This window comes from Biomphalaria glabrata, chromosome 18 (assembly GCF_947242115.1).
Source record: "Biomphalaria glabrata chromosome 18, xgBioGlab47.1, whole genome shotgun sequence".
In the NCBI taxonomy this organism is placed as follows: Eukaryota; Metazoa; Mollusca; class Gastropoda; family Planorbidae; genus Biomphalaria; species Biomphalaria glabrata.
Genome location: NC_074728.1, coordinates 4827967 through 4850243, shown reverse-complemented (window position 1 = coordinate 4850243; position 22277 = coordinate 4827967). Strand labels below are relative to the sequence as shown.

Genomic DNA, 22277 nt, shown 5'->3' with positions numbered 1-22277 from the left:
GCTAGCTTTTATGAATTTTTCTCCATTTATGAAAACCGGACCTTATCATTGCACACGTACTTGACCTACGTACATGGATCTACATATTCTGAGAAAAGGTTCACGTCTGGGCCAACCAATGGGTACCTTCTGTTGTATTTATGGCACTCTATTAGCCTACCATCGTTGCAGTGATTCGGCCCTCAACATCTCAGACGTTTATTTATGCTGCATATTATTTGTCTTTAATATGATATAAAAGGTAATAACATTTTATGCGTGTGTGTGTGTAAGTAAGTGGGTCGAGGTTTGAGTGTTAAAATTTTAAGTACTGTTCTAATTATAAGCAAAAAAATTTTAAAGGGAGGCAAGTGCTGTAATAAATATTAAAGGAAGACGTAGGTAAAGGGAGGTAACGTCTCGGAGATTCAATTCGTATTCTCGTTTTAAGCGTGTGTTGTAAATTTTGACTTGCAAGTGTTCAGTGGCGTGGTCGTGGGGATGGCGTGCTGTCCTGAGACCGTCATTGCTTAACAATACTAAACGGGAACGTAGTATGGCAAGGGGGGTGCCTGAACTCAATATGATTGGGGTCTCATGTCCTTAACGTGCGTTAGTATTTTTGAAGAAATATATAAGACATTTAGTTATGCTTATAATGCAAATACCAATTATAAATGTATCGAGATAATCACAACAAACAAACATATAAAACGTAAACAAAAGACATACTACAGCATTAATTTTTAATTTTTAATTACCTCCCTTCTTCGCCGTTAACCATAATAACCGCCCTTCTTAGCTCTTCGAATTTTTCACTCGAAACATATAAAAGACCGGAAACGCCAGACTCGCACTCCCATTCAGAATTCTGAATAGCTCTACGAAAGGCGCTAAGCATATAATGGTACTGAAGTTGCTTTATATAATGTATCCATGACATTGTATATACTCTTTTAAGTTAAAGAAATTTTATTTCGTTCTGGTGATCCAAAGAGAGTAAGATGACAGCACTATGCCACATATGTTGGCCTTCTCTCAGTCTATGATTATGGTTCATCTCGTGAGACACTTTTTCATTTTATACATACTTATAGACCATATAGAACATATAGAACATAGAAGTAATTTATGGGCAAAAATGATGTCTAGATGTAGACATCTGTGGGAGCTGGCGCGTGTATATAGCTGTAATTAGAGTAGAAATCACAGTTCAGACCCGTCGATCTATGTGTCAGAGCCCGGTTCAAAGGTCGTCTGTTTCTGTGGCCCGTGGTTAACGAAGGTTTCATGTGGCCAGCACAACGACCAACTGCCTTTACTTTTTTCCACATCTAGTATCAGGTATCCATTAGAGCTGGGTGGACTCAGAAACGCCCTAAGGATGCCCAAATTAAAAATCACAGTCTTCACCAGGATTCGAACCCAGGACTCTCCGGTTCGTAAGCCAAGCATATTACAACTCAGCCACAGCTCTTTCTAAGTAGCTATAAGGTATCACTTAAAGGGCCCACATCAGAAATTGTGTAATCAATCGGTCTTGTGTATGTCTAATCGGTCTTGTGTATGCCTTACCTGCCTCAGACATGAGACTTGCCACATTTTTTTAAAAATTGATGTGTCTCGAATGTCTTGGTCTGAGACATGTCTTATTCCAACTTTGATCTGCTTGTCGTACATGCCTGAGACACAATAAACTGCTTTCCGAGTGTTCAACTTTTGAACGGTATGTCTTAAATGCCTGCGACCCAAGACTTTGTGCCACGCCCTGATAATCTTTCTCCTTGCATGCAAACATTAGCATAATTGTTTCCTTGGCCTTATCAAGTCTTTCTAAAGCTACGCGATTTTCAATATGTGCGTGTGCGTGTGTGTGCGTGCGTATGTGTGTGCGTGTTTGTTGAAAGATTCTCTATGTTCTGGTTGGTTTATATTGCAAAGAAAAGAGCTGTGGACTTTGATGAATATTGGATTGACTTTGCAATTCAATTGTATTATCAAGATTGATATCAGTTCTGGGTTTTGCAGTAGGAGAAAGCATGGTTCAGATTTGTGAAATAGCTTTTTTTTTTTTTGGCAAGGGGGAGAAGGGGGGTAGGGGTCTAGAAAAGAGTAGATCCAGGTGAGAGATATGACCTATTGCGCAGAGAGGTTTTAAAAAAAATCTTAACAACAGACTGTAGAAAGTTGTATGTTTGGAAAGGGAACTTACAGAGTTGTAAAAAGAGAGTTGTGATAATGTTTTTTAAAAAAAAGCTCGAGAAGTTCTCTCCCTTGAACCTCCGTCTCTCTACCCCCCCCCCCTTTTCCCCACAACTACGTTGTTAATTGTATTCGAGATAATATTTTCTCTGTACAATAGATTGCGGTGATAAGAAACATAGGCCTATGTATGTGCTAGGGAAAGCCAACGTTCAGTCTAGAGCTGTGTACATCAAACATTCGATAGACATCAGCCCAGTGTTTGGTGAACATATTAACTAAAGCCGTAGACATAATGCCCGGTTACAAATTTAATAGCCAAAGATCTCAGCCATTATCACTGAGATAAATTGAGATAGAAAATAGAACGCATAATTTGTTCAACATTTAAACAGACACGTGATTTCTTCTCGAGATTTTTAGATTACAAAAAAATACACATTTAAATGCCTTGGACTTGCGTGTCTTTGAAAGAGTGCAGTTTTTCCCCTAGCTTTGAAAAAGTACAAGGTTTAAGGAGTCAGTTTCAATTGGACCGCGTCTCAAATGGGGCTCAGAAGTTTCGAGATAGGTAAAAAAAATGTGGCAACGAAATTCATGTACTTAAACAATAATAACAGTAATAACAGCGCGCTTGAACTTGGCTTGGTTTGGCTACCTAGAAAGGGGCTCGAGGTTCGACTCCCGACTCGGGCAGAGCTGTGTTTACTGAACGCCTAAAGGCAGCACGGAAAACCAACTCCTAGATACCCCCCCCCCCCCACCCCCACTAGTCCACAAATGAGATTGGACCAAAAGCGTTCTGAGCATGCTATAAGCATGAAAGTAGCGTTATATAAAAAAAAAAGCTATAGTAAAAAGCTATAATAATAACATACAAAATACTTTTAAAAAAATACAATATCTCCTTTATACATTTTATAGAGCGATTATTTTGCCATCTACTTATGAATATTAGATAAATGGAATATTTTTAACCACCCCAGGGAGAAATCCTGGGTTAAGCGAATGTATAAATATACTAGACTTTATAATATTCTAAAGATAGTCTTTTAGAATTATACTTAAAAGACGATGCGCAAAATGTTGGCTGAATCTTAATTTATTAAACTCTTCAATGAATTGGGCCTACATGCGAAATACCAGAAGACGTAGAATCTGTTCAAGATAAATAAATAAATACAATTTTCGTTTTCTAGTTTTCTAGCCAAATTTAAAATATTTTCTTTTTATACTTTGGACTATTAGAACGGTCAAACTGCAATTATCCAGTGAGGCCAACGAGTTAGTAAATCCTTTCCCAACGATATACAGCAACTGTTAAATTTCTAGTAAAAATCGTTGGAGCCATTTTCGAGAATCGCGTCCACCCACCCATAAGGTTCCACTCCAAAAGTATGACTTGAATAAATGTATTGTTAAAACAGTTTCAATAACAGTTTCAATGTCTCGTTCTTGTCATTCTTCTTCTTCTTCTTCTTCGTTCTCATTGTTATGTTGAAGCGTTCAGATGACTAGACCAATACATGAGATGAACTGTTGGAGTGTTCAGATGACTAGACCAATACATGAGATGAACTGTTGGAGTGTTCAGATGACTAGACCAATACATGAGATGAACTGCGCAGTGGTTTCCAAATCTTGTTCTTGTCCAATTATGTATCTCTGGGTCAGTCTTAATGTTGCATACCGTTTAGAGTTGTCTTTAAGTTACCAGCCTTTACCTCGGCTTCCCCCCGGTTAGTAAATTACATTAACAACACAGAATCTCATGTCACTGTTGCCACTTCATTCCTGAATCAGCTTCCTGCAGGGGCGTAGCTTGGAATTTTCCATCATTTGGGGGGCTCGGGGGGATTGACCTCTTTTGGGGCCCCTGCATTTTGCGCAATATTTGATATTCAATGTAAAAACACTTAAGTGGGGCCCGGGGGATTTTCACATTTACCCCCTTCTCCCCCCACAGTAGCTACGCCACTGGTTCCTTGATTGTTTATATTCTATATCGGCATTGTTAGAGCAAAATATCCATACACACACTATGTAAACTCGTTTCATTGAATATGTCAAAGACGAAAATACTTCAGTATTGTCATTTTACACAATAATTATAATAATAATAACAATAATGATAATAAGGCTTGTCTTCGAGTCCGAAGATTAATGAGGAATGCAGTATTTTCCCGTGGCTACGGCTACACAATAACAGTACTGATAAAACAATCACAGTTACTATAAAGGATCTTTTAACTTTGGGTTAGTATAGAAGACATTACCTTTATTTGTATAGATCTGTGGAGACGTGGTGACCGAGTGATAGAGCTTTTGACTTACGAAGCATCTTGAGTTCAAATCCCGGTGAAGACTGAAATTTAAAACTCGGGAAAACACCACTGAGTTCACCCACTCTAATGGTTAACTGACATATGTAGGGGAAAAAAACGTAAATCCGTTGGTCATTGTGCTGACCACATGACACCCTTGTTAACATATGAGCTTTAGGCCCACTTTAACTGCCCCTATAGATCGCAAGGTTTGAAAGAGGTACCTAGGTATAGATCTATTTTACTTAATAATAGTTAACTACATCTCAAATTCAAAGCAATTTTCTTCATCATAAATGATTAAAAAAATTTTTAAGTTCGCTCAACGTGAAACAATGGCATCTTTGATAGTTATTATATAGCTCCATGATCATCTAGCTTGCATTCCGAATTTGTCATCTCAGTGTTCCTTGGTTCGAAACCAGCCTACTTCCATACCATGCCGTCCTGCAGTGTGGCCTTGGCTAGGACATAATAATCTTCATTACTGAAGGAACGTATGCTTTGTCTTTAGTCAAAGTTGATAAGTTGGGTTTATAAATTTCAGGGCATAAATTTTGGAATACAATGTGCTGTCCAAAGCTAGATAAGAGAAGTTTGTACTTCTGTCTGAACAGAACAATCAGGGGCGTAGCTAGGAATTTTCCATCATATGGGGCTGGGGGGGGGACTTGACCGCTTCGAGGGCCCCTGCATTTTGCATAATATATAATATTTAATATAAAAAAACACTCATTTGGGTGGCCCCCCTCAAGTGGGGGCTCGGGGGGGATTTCGAAATTCTCCCCCTCCTCCCTCAACCTAACTACGCCACTGACAACAATCCAAAATAAGATTGCGCTGTAGTTGTAAATGCCGTATGAAATAAAGTATTTAAATATGATCAAGATACGCTGCACACATGCTAATTTTAAATAGCGCGCCTAGCTCTGAAGAGGTGAAACGGTTTGCTACTTTCTTTTAAAGGGGGGAGGTCAAAAATGTATTTCTCATAATCTCCTGTGAGGTCATCTTAACACAGGGAGACAGTAGACAGTAGTGAGGGTACTAGAAAGGCAGACTAAGGGTCTCCATGAAAAAGGACAAGTGGACTTTAAACCTCTTTCCAAAACAAGATTTATCTTCCACTTCTCAAGAGGGCTGCGAGAGGGAGGGGGGGGGGAAGGGGATGGCACCTTCACTCATGACCTTGATTCACCTTGTAATGATTGGCCGCGGTGGCCGAGGTGTCAATCTGTAGGACACTAGTGTGCGCGGGATGTGGGATGGGGCACTGTGTGATGTCGTGGATGAGGATTTTGGAGAGAGAGAGAGAGAGAGGGAGAGAGAGAGAGAGAGGGAGAGAGAGAGAGAGAGGGAGAGAGAGAGAGGGAGAGAGAGGATGGGTTAAGAGGACGATGAAGAGGATAAAAAGCCACTTCTGTTTCTGTTTTCCCGACTGATAGACAGGGCTACGGATAAGGGTTGATGGGAAAATGCTTTGATTGGCTAGATTTGAGATGAAATCAGTGGCGTGTATACCTCAAAGGAGGAAGGAGGCGAAATTTCTTATTCTCTTTGGCAGTGGCAAGACAAAATACACATCAAAATAAAATCGCTTAACACATTCAATAATAGTTTAACTCCCTTCCAGCAAGCTGCTTCATTTTCAATTGTTTAACTCAGTCTCAGCAAAGTGCTTCATTTTCAATCGTTTAACTCAGTTTCAGCAAAGTGCTTCACTTTCAATTGCTTAACTCAGTTCCAGCAAAGTTCTTGACTTTCAATTGCTTAACTCAGTTTCAGCAAAGTGCTTCATTTTCAATTGTTTAACTCAGTCTCAGCAAAGTGCTTCACTTTCAATTGCTTAACTCAGTTTCAGCAAAGTGCTTCATTTTCAATTGTCTATACTTTGGCAATTCATACAATCTCAACTCCAGCACTAAAATAAAATAAAACAAAATTACAAAGAGAGTTTGTGTTACACAAACTCAGAGGCGGCCCCCGTCGAAGTCGGATCCCTGTCGGATCTGCATATTCGCAAATAATATTCAAGAGGTGATTTAATTTTGATGTAAAATGTTTTACACGTTTCGGATGTTCCTTCAGAGTTGAAGATAATTACTTCCTAGTCCAAACCTCCCGCAGGACGACGGGGGATGGGAGCGGGCAGGGTTTGAACCCTGGGCCATCCATAAATCTGAACGACAGTCCAGCGCGCAAACCGCACGACCAGGCAGCCATCCGATGGTCAAAAGTAATAATGTTTCAAAGATTAATTTGCCGTAAATTTAAATTTAATAAAAAAATAGTAGATTAGTTTTAGTATATTAAAACATTACAATATTGATCAAAACGTTTGGAAATGAAAATCTACACTTTTTTTTTACACTTTAAGTTTAGAAATTGAAATTCTACATCTTAATCTAGTCTATTTTAGTCTAAACTAGATCTAGAAATTCTAGATCTAGACTCTAAAATAATTTTAATTAGAATATAAATCCAGATCTAGATATACTGTAATAAAAATCTAGATCTAGTTTAAAAAATCTAGATTAGATCTAAATCAAGATATCATTCCTTTTTTAAACGCGAGTCACATAACGAGGCTTAATAAACATTACTATACCGAGTTCTTTTTTCATTTCATTTGAAGAATTAATTCCATATAACGTCAGAGGGAAAAAAAACACTACGTCACACGGCCTAGCTAGAATAAAAATCGCCTTCATCATTACGAGCCTTTTATCGAGTGTTCATAGACATTGGTGCACCGAGTGCGTTCTTTTAGCATTTCATTTAAAGAATTCATTCCATATGACGTCAAAGGAAAAAAAAAACACTACGTCACAAGGCCTAGCTAGACTAAAAATCACCTTTATCAACACGAGCCATTTCTCGAGTGTTCATAGACATTGGTGCACCGAGTGCGTTCTTTTAGCATTTCATTTAAAGAATTCATTCCATATGACGTCAAAGGGAAAAATAAACACTACGTCACACGGCTTAGTTAGACTAAAATATGTTTTCATTAATGCAAGCAATTTTTTCGAGGGTTAATAGAGGGTTAATAGACATTGGTGCACCGAGTGCGTTCTTTTAACATTACATTTAAAGAGTCCATTCATATGACGTCAAAGAAAAAAAATTCCATTACCTCACAATAGGCTAGTACCGGTACCATAAAAAAAATGTCGAGATATTTAACTAGGGTTCATAGACATTGGTGCACTGATTTCTAATAGATATTATTTAAAAAGGATCAAAGCCACATTGTTTTTTCGTTTTGTCTGTCAGTCGGTTACAAAACTTCTATGTTATGTTTTACAAGAAAATTAAATGTCTAAAAAGTAATTTTCAGTAATCAATTCTAGTAAATTACTTTTTTTAAAAGCCTTATGCGATTTCAAACAATCATTAGGCATAATTCTTGTTTTATAAAACAATATCCGGAACATTTTTACACTTAATGAAATATAAGTCAGTATAGAGATTATGATTTAGCATTAATATGCTATTTACATAAAAAACGGAAACATATTATTGATAATGTGTTTTTGCAACGTTTAAGCATGGAAATTGAATGTAATATAAGTTAGAAGAGCAAACAAACATTTGTTGGCGTTGATTAGTTTTGCACAAAAAAATCCGGAACAATCAATTTTAGATACTTTAAACTATTGAGATGTTATGGGAGGAACATTAAAGGGTAAATCAGATTTTCAATAGCTTTTAGAGTTCTAGTTTTTTAAATCTAATCGTGACGGACAGACGGACCAACAGACAAAACGCACAAAAATAAGCTTCTTTTATTCGGATGGGGGCACTAAACAAAAAATAAATAAAATCTGTTTTTTAAAAAAAGTTTAAGGAATTGGTTTAGCACCTGATCATGTTGCGACGTTACGCTACTGCACGAAAATCGCTGCATAAAAAGTCCATTTAAAAAAATGTGCGTGATATTTACATACAAAGTGCATTATTAGCCTTTATAAACAAACAGAAATGTTTTCTTTTAATTTTAGCAGCTAGTTGACCAGAAAAAACTTCTTTAACTATTATTTGTATTTGTTGTAAACATTTCCTGTACATTTTAAAAATATATTTGACTTAGTGATACTGAAAATACACAAAAATTGTCTATCTTTGTTAGCATATTGTAACATTGCCTCCCTTACATTTACGTAATTGTTTTAGAATTGGTGTATTTTTATGAAAAAATCGCTTGCATAATTAATTTTATAAATTAAACGGTTTGCTTTTAGAAAACCAAAAGTAGCCGTTGCACCTAAACTTTTCAAGCCGGATTTAATGATGAAATAATATTTTTCATATCTCTTCTAGTTTTCGAGATCTGAGTGTGACAGACGGACAGACGGACAGACGGACAGACGGACATTTTGCACAAACCTAATAGCGGCTTTTTCCCCTTACGGGGGCCGCTAATAAAATGAAATAAACACCTCTGTTTTAATTACATTCCTTTTTTAAATGATTATGTTTTATAACATTTCCAATTTATGATTCTACATTTTTCACTAAAACGCTTCAGTGGCTTAGAAATAGACATTATAACAAAAAAAAAATATCCAAAAATCAAATGTATATTCATATCTATGAGAATGGCCTCAATGTCGAATAACTAGACGTTTAGTGTGACGGGTGTACATAATATTGAAAGTGTTGATGTCCTAGATGTATTTGAAAAGGTTGGGTCGGCTTTGTCTGCATCAGAGGTGGTAAAACGTGCAGGTTGCAAATAGGTTTGCGTAGTCATGTGAAACACTGCACTCATTCTTGATCTTCACAACAGCAGACATTCGCATTATTATTTTAAATATGTGCCAACATTTTAGCACTGCGGAATCAATTTTCTAAATACCATATTTATAGAGGAAGACGTAAAGGCTCGTTATGTTTTTGCGGTGCCAAAAAAAAAAAAAAAAAAAAAAAGAAAAATAATTTTTAAAACGAATTGGTGATATATATATATATATATATATATATATATATATATATATATATATATATATATATATATGTATATATCGATAATGAGTTGATTAAGATATTAACTCTTTCTCTCCGTAATTATTTTCCATGATCCGACGGAATTATTTCATTTGCTTATTCGTAGTTGACTTCTCTGTTATGGTTAAACTTCTAAAACTTTGTTATCAGAAAAATATTTTATTTGGTCTAGAAATAAATGGGAATCCATGCTGTTTTTTTATGTAACACAAATTAATGTTTATAAAACCAGAAAATAATTTGAAGTGGTCAATTCAACGATGGTATCGTCAATTAGGAGAGAAATATCTTCAGATATTTGATTGATAACTGTGGTCTTTCACTTCTGCATCCTTGACATTGCACTGTATGTGCTTATTTTAAAACCTCTCCCTCAACTTCTTTGTTTCCCTATGTTTTTCTTTGTTCCCAAAGGTTGATCCCACACTTCTACATATCGCTTTCTTTTCTTTTTTCTAGTCATTGCACTTTATTACTTAACAAGAATGTAGACAGGGTCCTAGAAATTCAGTGGCGTAGCGAGGTCCTCATGGACCCAAGTCTTTCATCTTCTGTTTCTTAGTACATGTCCTTAGAGGGGAGTCAAAAACTCTTGGAGCTCAACGCCCACGGAATTTTTTTTTAACAGCACCCTCCCCCCCCCCTTCCCATTTCTATGCTCATTTGGTGACTAGGTTTTCATAGTATTATTTTTTTGGGAGGGTTGGGGGGGGGGGGGGTTAAACTCAAGTTCCTCCTTGGCTGAAGAAGTTTGGTGACTGTAACTTTGGTTTAGATTTTTTTTTTTATTGAATGGGGTTTTAACTTCTTGGAGTTTGGTGTCTGTAGCTTTTCCTGTTTTTTTTTTTTTTTTTTTTTGCTATTGGAAATAAATAAAACAAGTAAAAAAACAACAACATATGTTTATTCAGGTATCTAACTACACTATATATCCTCGTGAGTCGTTGACTAAATGGTTGGCGTTATTGTGTGTTGCTGTGTATGCCAAGAAAGGAACTTGGTTTCTGGTAAATTTGTTTATTAGTTCTAAAACGGGTGTAATGGCGAAGGAATAATAACAACATCAATCATTTCTGTATTAGTCGTCTGCAGAAATTCATTAATGATAAGCAGGTCGTCTCGCTTGACTGGCTCTGTCACGTCTGCAGCCAATAACCGTTACCACGCAGGTGAAGTGTGGCTTGACAACTTGCACGGAAAGGGAGGAGACGGTAAAAAAATAAATAAAAGGCGGGGGGTTGGGGGTGGTGCAGAAGGAATGAGTGTCGAGGGAGGAAGGGGGAGGATATTTCCTACGGCCTTTTAAACACAGCGCAGTGTGTCGTTATTAACGAGACAAGAAAATCCATTGCGCCTTTTGACACCCTCTCCCCCACCCATTCCTATGAAGTCATATTCCGTTAACCTAGAAAAAAGGTGTTTTTTTTTTCATTATTTTTGTTTAGTATCAATAGAACACCATATGCTTCCATACAAACCCATACAAAGCGCTAACTGACGTGTTTTTAAAGAGACCTAGATCTAGCTAAGAAAAGGTACCTATGTGAAGCCCTAAAAGAATCCCAATTTAAAATAAGCAAATTATTTAAAAATCTTTACAAATAAAACAGCAAACAACAAGAAATGAAACAAAATAGTTAATTAGGCTACTACTAATAATAACAAGGCTTGTCTACGAGTCCGAATATTAGTGAAGAGTGCACTATTTCCCGTGGCTGCGCAGCCCCAGCTGTGACCTACATATTTTGCAACATCCAGGGCAAGCATAACCATTGTCCGCCGGTGGTCGATTTAGATTTTCTTTTCGCCGTCTGCGTTTGTCCTCGGCAGCGGATTTTCTTTTGGTCTCAAATGTGTATCCCGCGGCCTTCGTGAGTGACCTCCAGCTGTCTCGTTCTGAGGCCGTATGCAACCAGGTGCTCTCTTCTATGTCAGCCAAGGACATAATTGGCTAATTACTAATAATTAATTGACTAATTGGTTATTTTTTGTTTAGGTAAAAAAATTATTATTTACATTTTAAACTTGTTTTGAGATAGGGCGAGGAAGAAGTAACGTGTACAATTATCTAAGGAGACCACACCCTACAAATTTAGTCGTATCTGTGAATACTGAAGGATTCATTTCCTTAGTGTCAAACAAAACAATTAATTGCTAGTAATTAATTGACTACTTGGTTAATTTATCTTTTTTATCGATTCTTTTTATTTATTCCTGTCTTGTCTATGACAATAAATAAGTGTGCAATGTTTCAACTGATTCAAGAATAGTTGTAGGAGAAATAAAGTATGGAAACATTTTACTTGACAGACAGACAGACAGACATATAAGAAAATTGATAGAAGCTTTTTTTTTTTTTTTAATTAAAAAAAGCCCTGATCATTATTTTACGTAAATACATATGTGAAGCTAGACTTTTTAAAGTGTATTTTTTAAAAGGGTTATTTAGCAACCTTTATTCCTCTATAGGGAAATATATCGTCCTTGTATATTTACTATATCGTTTCTATGGAAACGAACTAATCTCTAACTTGAAACTGTAGTCATTTCCTGCCTTTATTGTCGTACTTTGGTTCCATATGAATAGCCAATACATTGATCTTGTACTAGCGACGTGCTCTGACAGATGCCTATTATTACTAATGATTGGATCATGCCGGCGCCGAGTACAATTTTTCATTTATGAGAGAAAATGGCGAATTCGCACCCCTTCGCTTGCTGCTGCTAGACGGGGGGGTATCGAATAGCAGGGTCCAAGCTCAGGTCAGATCGGCCTTTTATTTCGCCATTTTTTTAATTCACCATTTTTTTCCCATCATATTTTTACGTTAACAGTAAAATCGCTCGGTCTGTGGCGTCATTAAGGGAGTGCGGGCCGCACCGAGTAACACTAACCCCAGTGACGCCACTGCGCTCGGTGCTTTAATGTTTTGCTTTGTACTTCAGATATGATCTCATCTTATACAAATATCTTAGTTGTTTCTTTATTTGTTTTACACGTATCTGGTATTTTTTTGTTAATAAATGAAGATTTTAACGTCCTAGAGTCCAAGACCATCCTTAATGTAGAGCGGCCTGGAAATGGTAGCGATCAGGGTACGAACCCATGATAATGATAGTATTAAGCACATAGTACATGACCAGGCAGCCAAGTTGTTCCCCTTTCATACATTGCAATCTATGGGGCAGATGATTTAAAGGTCATTTGTGTCTGTGGTCTTCGGTTAACATGGCTGTCATGTGGCCAACACAACGACCAACCGCTTTTACCTTTCCCCAACTTATGTCAAGTACCCATTAGAGCTGGGTGGACTCTGCGGCGCCCTAAAGATCCCGAAATTAAAATCCCAGTATTCACAGGATTTGAGCCCGGGACCTCCGGTTCATATGAGAAGCGCTTTATCACTCTCAAATAAATACTAACAGATATCTGTGATAGGTGAAGTTGTAGGTCAGTTTTGACCTTTTGAACTTTTTTCAACCTGAAGACACATTTCCAACATGCGAGGGCGACATAATCGCCGAGTCCAATAAAACAGAGCCTCTACGGGTTATTAAGGAAATGTGGGCAGAGGTTTCGAAAGTCCTGATATGACCTACCCCTTGCGCCGAATGTAACCCGCGGGCAGTAGGATGGGCTTCACTGTTGTAGAATAACACTGACTTCGCTGCTTGCTCTTGCACTCAGTCTTTTAGCATTAAAAGTGAACAAGTCGACTTTAGCTATAACGCACTGTTTAAGTCAATAAGTGTTTAATGACTTCTGTTATCTCAGCAGGGCCGGATTTAGACCTCATAAGGCCCTAGACTTTTTGAGATATAGGGCCCGTTGTAATCAACCTAAGGTAATATATTCTTTTGCTTTTTTTTTCAAAACAATATTAGGGGACCTAAACAATAGCTTATGTATCGTGTAGGTAAATCTAGCACTGGCTGTCTGTCTATGCCAAACGCATAGACTCCCAAATAGATGTGTCCGCTATATCTTATACTGAGTTATGTAAGTCACAATTCCATGTTCTTAGCATCCAGACAATCCTGATGCAGTCTCAAATGCGATGGGCAGGCCAGATCTGTAGAATGGACAACGGAGGATTCCAGCCCCTGTTGACTCAGCGTGGCGCCTCCGGTGGAAACGTCTAGTAGTGGAACTAAATAGGTTAAGTACGAGATCTAACGCGGCCCCTGCAGGGTAGATTAGATTAGCTTTTTATTGTTTTGTTATTTTTTTATCTTTACCTTTATTTTTTTAAAAATCTCACTCGAGGTGGGGATTGAACAAACTCCCAGCACCCTAGTACGAAAAGTCCGCCACGACGTTCCACTAAGGGGACATTCAGTGCGAGCCGCTGGAATGGTGGTCCCTTCAAGGATATGTAGCGGTAACAGTATAGGACTTATGAGATAATTCGCCCGTAGCCAACTCAACCTTCATCCACTAATAGCAAGCGGGGCCCTTTTTCTGTCGGCTGTGCGCTGTGTAAATGTCACTGCCGGTCCGGATAGCTATATGGTGACACGGTTGAACTCACCGACAGGGCTGGGAGTGGAGAGCTCTGAGTCCATGCCTGGCTATCGAAAGAAATCCTTTCCGGTAGCCAAAAGGGATAGAGGCGCTTCGGCGCCGATTGCCTGCTGGAACGTGAAGGAAGAATGGACAAACCTTTATTTCTAAATGATTCCTTTACTGAAGAGACAGGACTGGTACAGTGATTGGACCCCACGATAACTGCTGTCAAGTAAAAAAAAAGCAAGCTAAGGCTCTATTGCCATAGCGCAAGAACCTTCCTTCAGGGAACAGTACCAGGGAAGAGAAGAAAAGGCATACATAGAAAGCGATGGGGAGACAATATCAAAGAAGAGAAACTAATACAAACTCATACAATACAAACTCATATAAAAGCGACTGAGGATCTAACTAGAGGTAAATGTACCATTGTCCTCTCAGGCTCATATATATATATATTTCTTAATTATAATGACAGTTATTAAAATAGTAATAATAAGTAATGTAAAAGAGCTCTACCAAAAATTATGTTTTTTTTTATTTAGTTTAATCATTATGCATTTGTTTAATATTACTGGATACTTTCACCCGTTAAAAAAACAAGAATTAATATTGAAAATAATATTAATACAGAAAATTGAATTGTTTAATATTTGCAAATGGAATAGGCTGGAGGGCCCCCAAAAAAAAGTAAAGAAAAGAGGCCTAAGGCCCAAGGATTCCTATGATGACAAATTTAAAATTGAATAACGCAAATTCCAAGGTTTTCCTAAAAAAGAGACGATACAGGACAATTCCTAGGCTGACTCATTCTAAAAAAAACTACTTTCCCCAACTTATTAGAGCTGGGAGGACCCAGAGGCGCCCTAGAGATCTCGAAATTCTAAAAAAAATCACAGTTTTCACCAAGATTCGAACCCGGGATCCTTCGCTCTATCATTCAGCCATGGCACGTCGCAAAAAAAAAAAAACAGATGGGAGCGATTGGAACATTTTTGTCACCGTTATCCCACATCATGCACGCGCCCCGTGCCCCGCACTCCACCAGTGCCGCCTCTTAAAGTTTCGACCTCACGACTTGATATTGAGAGTGTTGGCGCTAGCCAAGGTAATCCTGTGCATTGAAGCAACGCCCTAATCTACCTTTACCGAGAGAAATAATTGTTTGGGTGAACTGCCACATTGCACTGCAGTGACCTTGACATTGAACATGTGTGTGTGTGTGTAGTGGAAAATTACCCATAAAGAATGTCAACTTTGCCTATATTCTCTGACCTAAACGAAACGTAAGATATTTTTGGTAGACTAACATAGGTTAAAGGTCGGCATTATTTTATTCGCGTCACACAAACAACTTCTAAGGACTTATATATCAGGCTATCATTATCATTGCAAACCGGCTATGTCCTAAAATTGATCGTAAAAATCGCCCGCCGATTTTGTTCCCAGGGTTTACGTTGCTTTTTATAGCCCAAACACCCCCTACATTTTTGACCCTCTTTTTAACCCGTAAATTATTATGTATGTACAATGAAATGAAACGGTCCGGTCTCTTTTTCTTTCCTTCTCTATCTCTCTCTCTCTCCCTCTCTCTCTGTTTCTCTCTCTCTTTCTCTCTCTGTTTATCTCACTCTCCGTTTCTCTCTCTCTCTCTCTGTGTATCTCTGTGTTTCTCTGTGTTTCTCTGTCTCTGTATCTGTCTCTCTCTCTCTGTGTATCTCTGTCTCTGTCTCTCTCTCTCTCTGTGTATCTCTGTCTCTGTATCTGTCTCTGTCTTTCTCTCTCTCTGTGTATCTCTGTGTTTCTCTGTCTCTGTATCTGTCTCTGTCTCTGTCTCTCTCTCTCTCTGGAACCCCTTTTTGTTATTTCCCCCCCCCCCCCTTTTAATGTTCTCTGACATAGACTTTTGACTTGGAACACATTTGAACACATTCCCCCTTCCCGACACAAAGACGCACACATGCTTTTGGCCCATGAATTCTAGAATTCCCTTTAGGTATCCGTTCTTTTTCATGCCCTCCCGACCACAATAAAAAAAAAATTTCCTACGTAACATTTCTGACTTTTCTTCGGCTTCTCCATTTCAAAATCGAAATATTTAAAAACTTCTTTGTAGCTTTTTGACCGCACCCCCCCCTCCTCACACACACCCAGACGCTTTCACTTTTTTTTTTTCAGCCCTTTTTTTTTTTTTTTACAAATCGGTCGTTTACTTTTTCTTTTCTTAAAATAAATGTACTTTTATTTTTATTTCTTGAATACTACAATACTTTATTATATACACGAGACCTGTATTTTTAAATTTAAAAGCATCCAATTTTGTAACGTATATATAATGTGATTACTGTAAAAGAAAAAAAACAATAACATAGCGCCTTCCCAATTTTTTTTTTCTTTCCGTCGGTGGCAGTCAAGTAAGGGAAGCAATCACCAGTGGTAAATTTTGCAGACACAGATCTATGGTCAGTCTCGTAGGTAATTACTATATAGCCTGAACAGAAAGTGTTATAACTTCAATTACTGCTTACTAAAGAACGAATGCCTCGAATGACCTGATACGTATTTGTATCAAACAACGGCCCCAGATTTAAAGAGAGAGAGAGAGAGAGAGAAAAAGTCCCACTTTCAGACCTTGTGGTCTATAGGGCAAATGATGTAAAGGTCATCTTTTTCTGTGGCCTTTAGTTAACGAGGGTGTCATGTGGCCAACTCAACGACCAACCGCCTTGACTTTTCCACAACTATTATCAGATACCAATTAGAGCTGCGTGGACTCAGAGGCGCCCAAAAATCCCGAAATAAAAAATCCCAATCTTCACCAGGATTCGAACCCGGAACCTCCGGTTTGGAAACCTAGCTCTTTACCGCTCAGCCACCGCGTCTGAAACACTAGATCTAGATCCCTCCCCCCAAAAAAGTTTTAGACTATTACACTTGTTTTGTGTTGCTGTGTGTTATCCTACTCCAACTCGTAGTTCTCTGATATCAACGTGACATCTTTGTGTAACGACACACATAAACCATTTTTCCTCCTGTCTGTGTGCCAGTGACGCCCCCCCCCTCTAGTAAAACATACCCCTTCACCCCTTCACAGTGTAAGCGAGTGTCTGGTTAGATACATTCTATACAAAAGTTAACTTTCGGTCAGTAACCTTTTGTTTCCAGTTGATTCCAGAACGAACAGAAAGGGCATTTAATACATTATTTGGACATTTCTCTCTCTATATATATCTAGATAGATAGATAGATAGTTAGTTGGGTAGATAGACAAATAGATAGATAGATAGATAGATAGATAGATAGATAGATACTTACACACACACACATATACATATATACATACATATATATATATATATATATATATATATATATATATATATAGAGAGAGAGAGAGAGATAGATAGATAGATAGATAGATAGATAGATAGATAGATAGATAGATAGATAGATAGATAGATAGATAGATAGATAGATAGATAGATAGATATAGATAGATAGATAGATAGATAGATAGATTGATCGATGGTTGGATGGATGGATAGATGGAGGGATGGATGGATTGATGGATGGATAGGTAGATAGATAGATAGATAGATAGATAGATAGATAGATAGATAGATAGATAGATAGATAGATAGATAGATAGATAGATAGATAAAACTGTTATCCATGTCGGAAGGGTCAAATAAGTACAAATTCCTTGCTATATTTATCTTACACTCAGTTTTCACTTTCTGATCTTCTCATTTCTTCTTCACAGAATTTAATAGGTAATGAGTGTAGTATCATTTTAAAATCTTGATTTTTCTGCGTTTATTTTTTAAGTCACAGACTCCAAGATCCCCCCCCCCCCCAGCTCTTTGTAAATGGACGTTACCAGGAGACCAACTTGTCACCAGGCAATATAGAAGACAGAACTATTCAAGGGATTATTCTCTTGACGTTCAACTCTGTTGACTCCTATGGGTATGTCTCTGAACAATTTTTAGAAGATTATTTTTTAGCCTCTGCCGACACAATATGGTGATATTCGGATGTAGCAAACGGCCACGGACGCACCCATAAACGTTCAGATATAGCAGCATAAGGGAGGACCAGCATAAATAAACACACAATGGTATTAAAATAATATTACACTTGAACTTACAAAGACCCTCCCCCCTCTTTTCTTTTCCCTTTTGCTGACAACGGCAACGACCAGTGCTGAATTGATCTATAAAAAAAAAACATAAGCTTGTGCTGGGGACCAAATAAAACTGGTGCCGGGGAGGGAGTGCTTTTTTGAGGAAAGTGGACAAGAGAAATTGTTGTTTACATGGGGCCCCGTATCTCATACTACCTAATACTTTGCAAAGTTTTAATTCAATCATGTATTTAATATGATCTCCTTTTACCGAGTTTCTTCATACATTGTCGATGGCTATTTCAAAGTACATTATAAAAAGTAACTTTCAGAAGCGTAGATGACTTAAGAATAGGCATTCATTTCATTTCAAAATGTAGCTATTACAAATTAAGTGTCAGCTTTCGTCACTGATCTATATATCAAAATTAAAACACCTAGTGTAATCACTTACCTAAATCAATAAGTCCGACTTCATGGAGGCTTCATCTGAGACATTTATCTCCCTCTAAAAAAAATACTTTATCCAATTCATTAAATAATGTCTGAATAGTGTATTTACAACGGTCTTTTAAATGAAATAGAACCACTATGTCGAGTCCGCTGTGTATAATTCCTATTTATACATAACTACAGGCGATAACAATTTAATAACAGCGCATCCAGTGTTTATGATGACAGGACATCTACCGGAGATGATAAGACGATGCAGCTTAAACATTAGGCTGCCTACCCTGTATGGCGTTGTGATGGTAGGGTGCTGTGGAGAGGGGGTGGGGTGGGAGCTGGGGGGGCTTATATTTGTAGCGGTCTCTAACTAGATACATTTCCTTTGGGAATAGACAGATGGTTGGCTAGACATCATTTGACCTATTTTGTGTCTCCAACCGTCACTAGTTTTCGCTCGGGCGACCCTGGCTCCGTTCCCTCCCCCCCCCCAACACTGTTATCCCGTTAATCTAGGTAGATCAGCAGTTCTCAACCTTTTATGCTCGGCGACCCCTTTTTACAATCCCCCACTCTGTCGCGACCCCCTCCCCCCCCCCCCCCACACATACAGCAATAGAAGAATAGACAATAGCAATCCATATTTTCGATGGTCTTAGGCGACCCCAGGCAAATCGTCAATCGACCCCCAAGGGGGGGGGGGCGCGATCCACAGGTTGAGAGCCCCTGAGATAGATCGTGCGGTAGAATCCGAGACGTATTGGATCATCCGGACCGGGCAGGGTCCCGGGTAAGAGGCAACAATTATTTACATTTGGTGTAGGAAATGAGAAATCAGTGGATAGAGAGAAAGGAGAGAAAGAAGAGAGAAAGATGAAAGAGAGAGAAGAGGAGAAAGAAAGGAGAGAAATAAAAGAGAGGGAGAAAGAGGGTGGAGAAAGGAGAGAGAAGAGGGAAAATACAGTGGGAAGGAGAATGGAGGGAGAAAGAAGAAAGAAAAGAGAGAGAAAGATGAACGAAAAGAGAGAAAAAAGAAGGAAGTAAAAAGAAAAGCCAAAAAAAAAAAAAGAGAGAGATTAAGAGAAAGAAGAGAAGATAAAGAAGAAAGAAAGGTTGTTGGGAGATATTCGTAAAGAATAAGAGAGAGAGAGAGAGAGAGAGAGAAAGAAGAGAGAGAAAGAAGAGAGAAAGAAGAGAGAGAAAGAAGAGAGACAGAAGAGAAAGAAGAGAGAGAAAGAAGAGAGAGAAAGAAGAGAGAGAAAAAGAAGAGAGAGAAGATCAGGAGAAAGAAGGGAGAATGAGAGCAATACAGAAAGAATGAAGAGCAAAAATGAAGACAGAGAGAGAGAGAGACCATACAGATAGCCATCTTTCAACCATCCTCAACCATTTAGTCCAACAGTCAAGCTATGCGAGTAACGGACCCGTAACTAGATGTCAGATTGACGGGGATGGGTAAGGGCGTCCAACCAGAACGGAACGTCAGGGTCTCTTCGCCTACCTCCTTGTGTTTTTAAGAACTGTATTTTTCTTTTTACCACCAGTGGTTCTCGAATCATGCAACACAGAACACCCCCCCAGATACTAGCTGTACCGTATACTGCTTTGTGTGTCCAAGCTTATGGTATCTACTTCCGCCCACATCTCCAGTTATATTCTACATTTGTTGTGTGATATGTCAGCCATTCATATGCCCACTCTGCAACCGCAGCTGTGTATCAAGGATTTGCCTCTTTAGCCACATAAGAAGTTGCAAAGGGAAAAGATCGGCTCTCGAGACGTAAAATGCCACAGATGTCAGCCATTCAGTGCTTCCATTTCTATCATTTGGATAAGCGAAATCTGCCCTGGAATCATCTTCCAGTCCAAACCTTTATCTCTGCCCTAAAACAAACAGTTGTATCAATTTTGAAAACTCTGAGATAGTATCGAAAAAAAAAATACTGTGACCTATTGATTTATTTAACAATGTTAAACTAAGACGTCCACACTTCACGTGAATAGCCTACTTTTGTAATAACTAGATATGAACGCTGAATCTCTTGGTCAGTGGCACAACATTTTGTTTTATTTACTAATCATTTTAATGTGTTCTAGGTGTTGAGCTCACAGAAGCATTGTCACTATCAACACACTGTCAATGGGCCTTTTTTTTGGCGGACACTTTCACGGCTGTTGTTGTACAGATAATGAATATGAGTTGAGTTTCCCGATGTGCTCGGGCTTTGACCTCGCTTCTAGCCTTAGCGTCTTGAGATTCGAGCAATAGGAATATACAAATTCACATCTGCTTGGATCTTTCCCAGACAGAAGTTTGTTCAGACAAGCAGAGGCTGGCGAGCTCCCATTGACTCAACTTTTAGGATTATTACGAAGTATAAGAAAAACGTTTCATAATAATATGAGGACCCTCGAAGGTAACTAAAGAGGGCAGGTACTTAATTTTGCTCCTACGTCAACGGATGGAGGAGGGGGGGGTGGTTGTTAGGGAGGTAAAAGCCGTTATAAAACCTTTTCAAAGAGTCCATTGTTGACGATGATGGACCGTTAAGTTTCGTTTCGTACAATCCAAGGCTGGGATGTGGGAAGTGACTGGGCTGGGGTGGGAGCAGGGAGGAAGGTTAATTTTTGTGTACGTGCATTGAAGGATGTTTTCTTTAGATACTTATTATTATTATTATTATTATTATTATTGTGAACGGGGGTAAGGGTGGGGTATGGGGAAGTTTCGAAGAATTAAATTGTATGTGAAGATATGTTCCAAATTTTTCACTTTCACATGTTTGGTAAATTCATAGCTTATTAAATAACTTGAATTCGATGTTCTGGTGGAGATTGAATACTTTTTGGAGTCAGATACTGTTTTCAATTCTACAACTTTTTTTTTTTTTTTTTTTACAATGTTACAAGGAGGCGCGGTGGCTGAGTGGTAAATCACTTAGCTTCCGAACCGGGGAACGGGGTTCAAATCCTGGTGAAGACTCGGATTTTTAATTTCGGGATCTTCGGGGGCCTCTGAGTCCATCCAGCTCTAATGGGTATCTGACATTAGTTGGGGGAAAAGTAAAGGCGGTTGGTCGTTGTGCTGGCCACATGACACCCTCGTTAACCCTATGACACAGAAACAGACGACTTTACATCATCTGCCCAATGTACCACAAGGTCTGAAAGGGGAAATTTACAATGCTAATAAAGAGCTTGGCTTTCGAAGCGAGATGTTTTGAGTTCATATCCGATATATATATTTTAGTACGCCACTGAGTCCCCCCAATTCTAATGTGTTGACAGAACTGCGATAATATCATATAGTGTGAAGTAATAGTGTCAAGTATGAAGCACGATTATTGAGCAAATGAAATATTAAACTTCATGATTGGTCTCCTTCAGTCGTAGAACGACTATGGTTCATCTCGAACACTTTTTTCCTATGGCTGTGGAGCCCTTTTTTGGAGAGACACTCCCGTCCACATATATTGCAGGTCAAGGTGGCGTTCGCTTTGGTGGTAGAGGAGCTGGCCATTTTCCGTGTGGCACGCTTTTCTTCAAGAGCTGAGGCACCATGTTTTCTCGCTGTCCATAGCTTGGTCACCGTCTCTCTCCAACGAGTGCGGTCTAGGACTATGTCTTCCCAATGGTCGATATCGATATTAAACTTTAAAATAAGATAATCAGATACTTTAAG

The 22277-nt window shown here is 38.5% G+C and overlaps 1 protein-coding gene across 1 annotated transcript in view; it reads right to left on the bottom strand.

The window, feature by feature from the left end:
- Nucleotides 1-18915, bottom strand: part of LOC106056012 (uncharacterized) — a 57706-nt gene extending 38791 nt beyond the window's left edge. The window contains exon 1 of the mRNA XM_056016556.1: nucleotides 18603-18915. The gene's annotated coding sequence lies outside the window, so the exon portion shown is untranslated. The remainder of the gene's footprint in view (nucleotides 1-18602) is intronic.
- Nucleotides 18916-22277: the final 3362 nt, after the last annotated feature.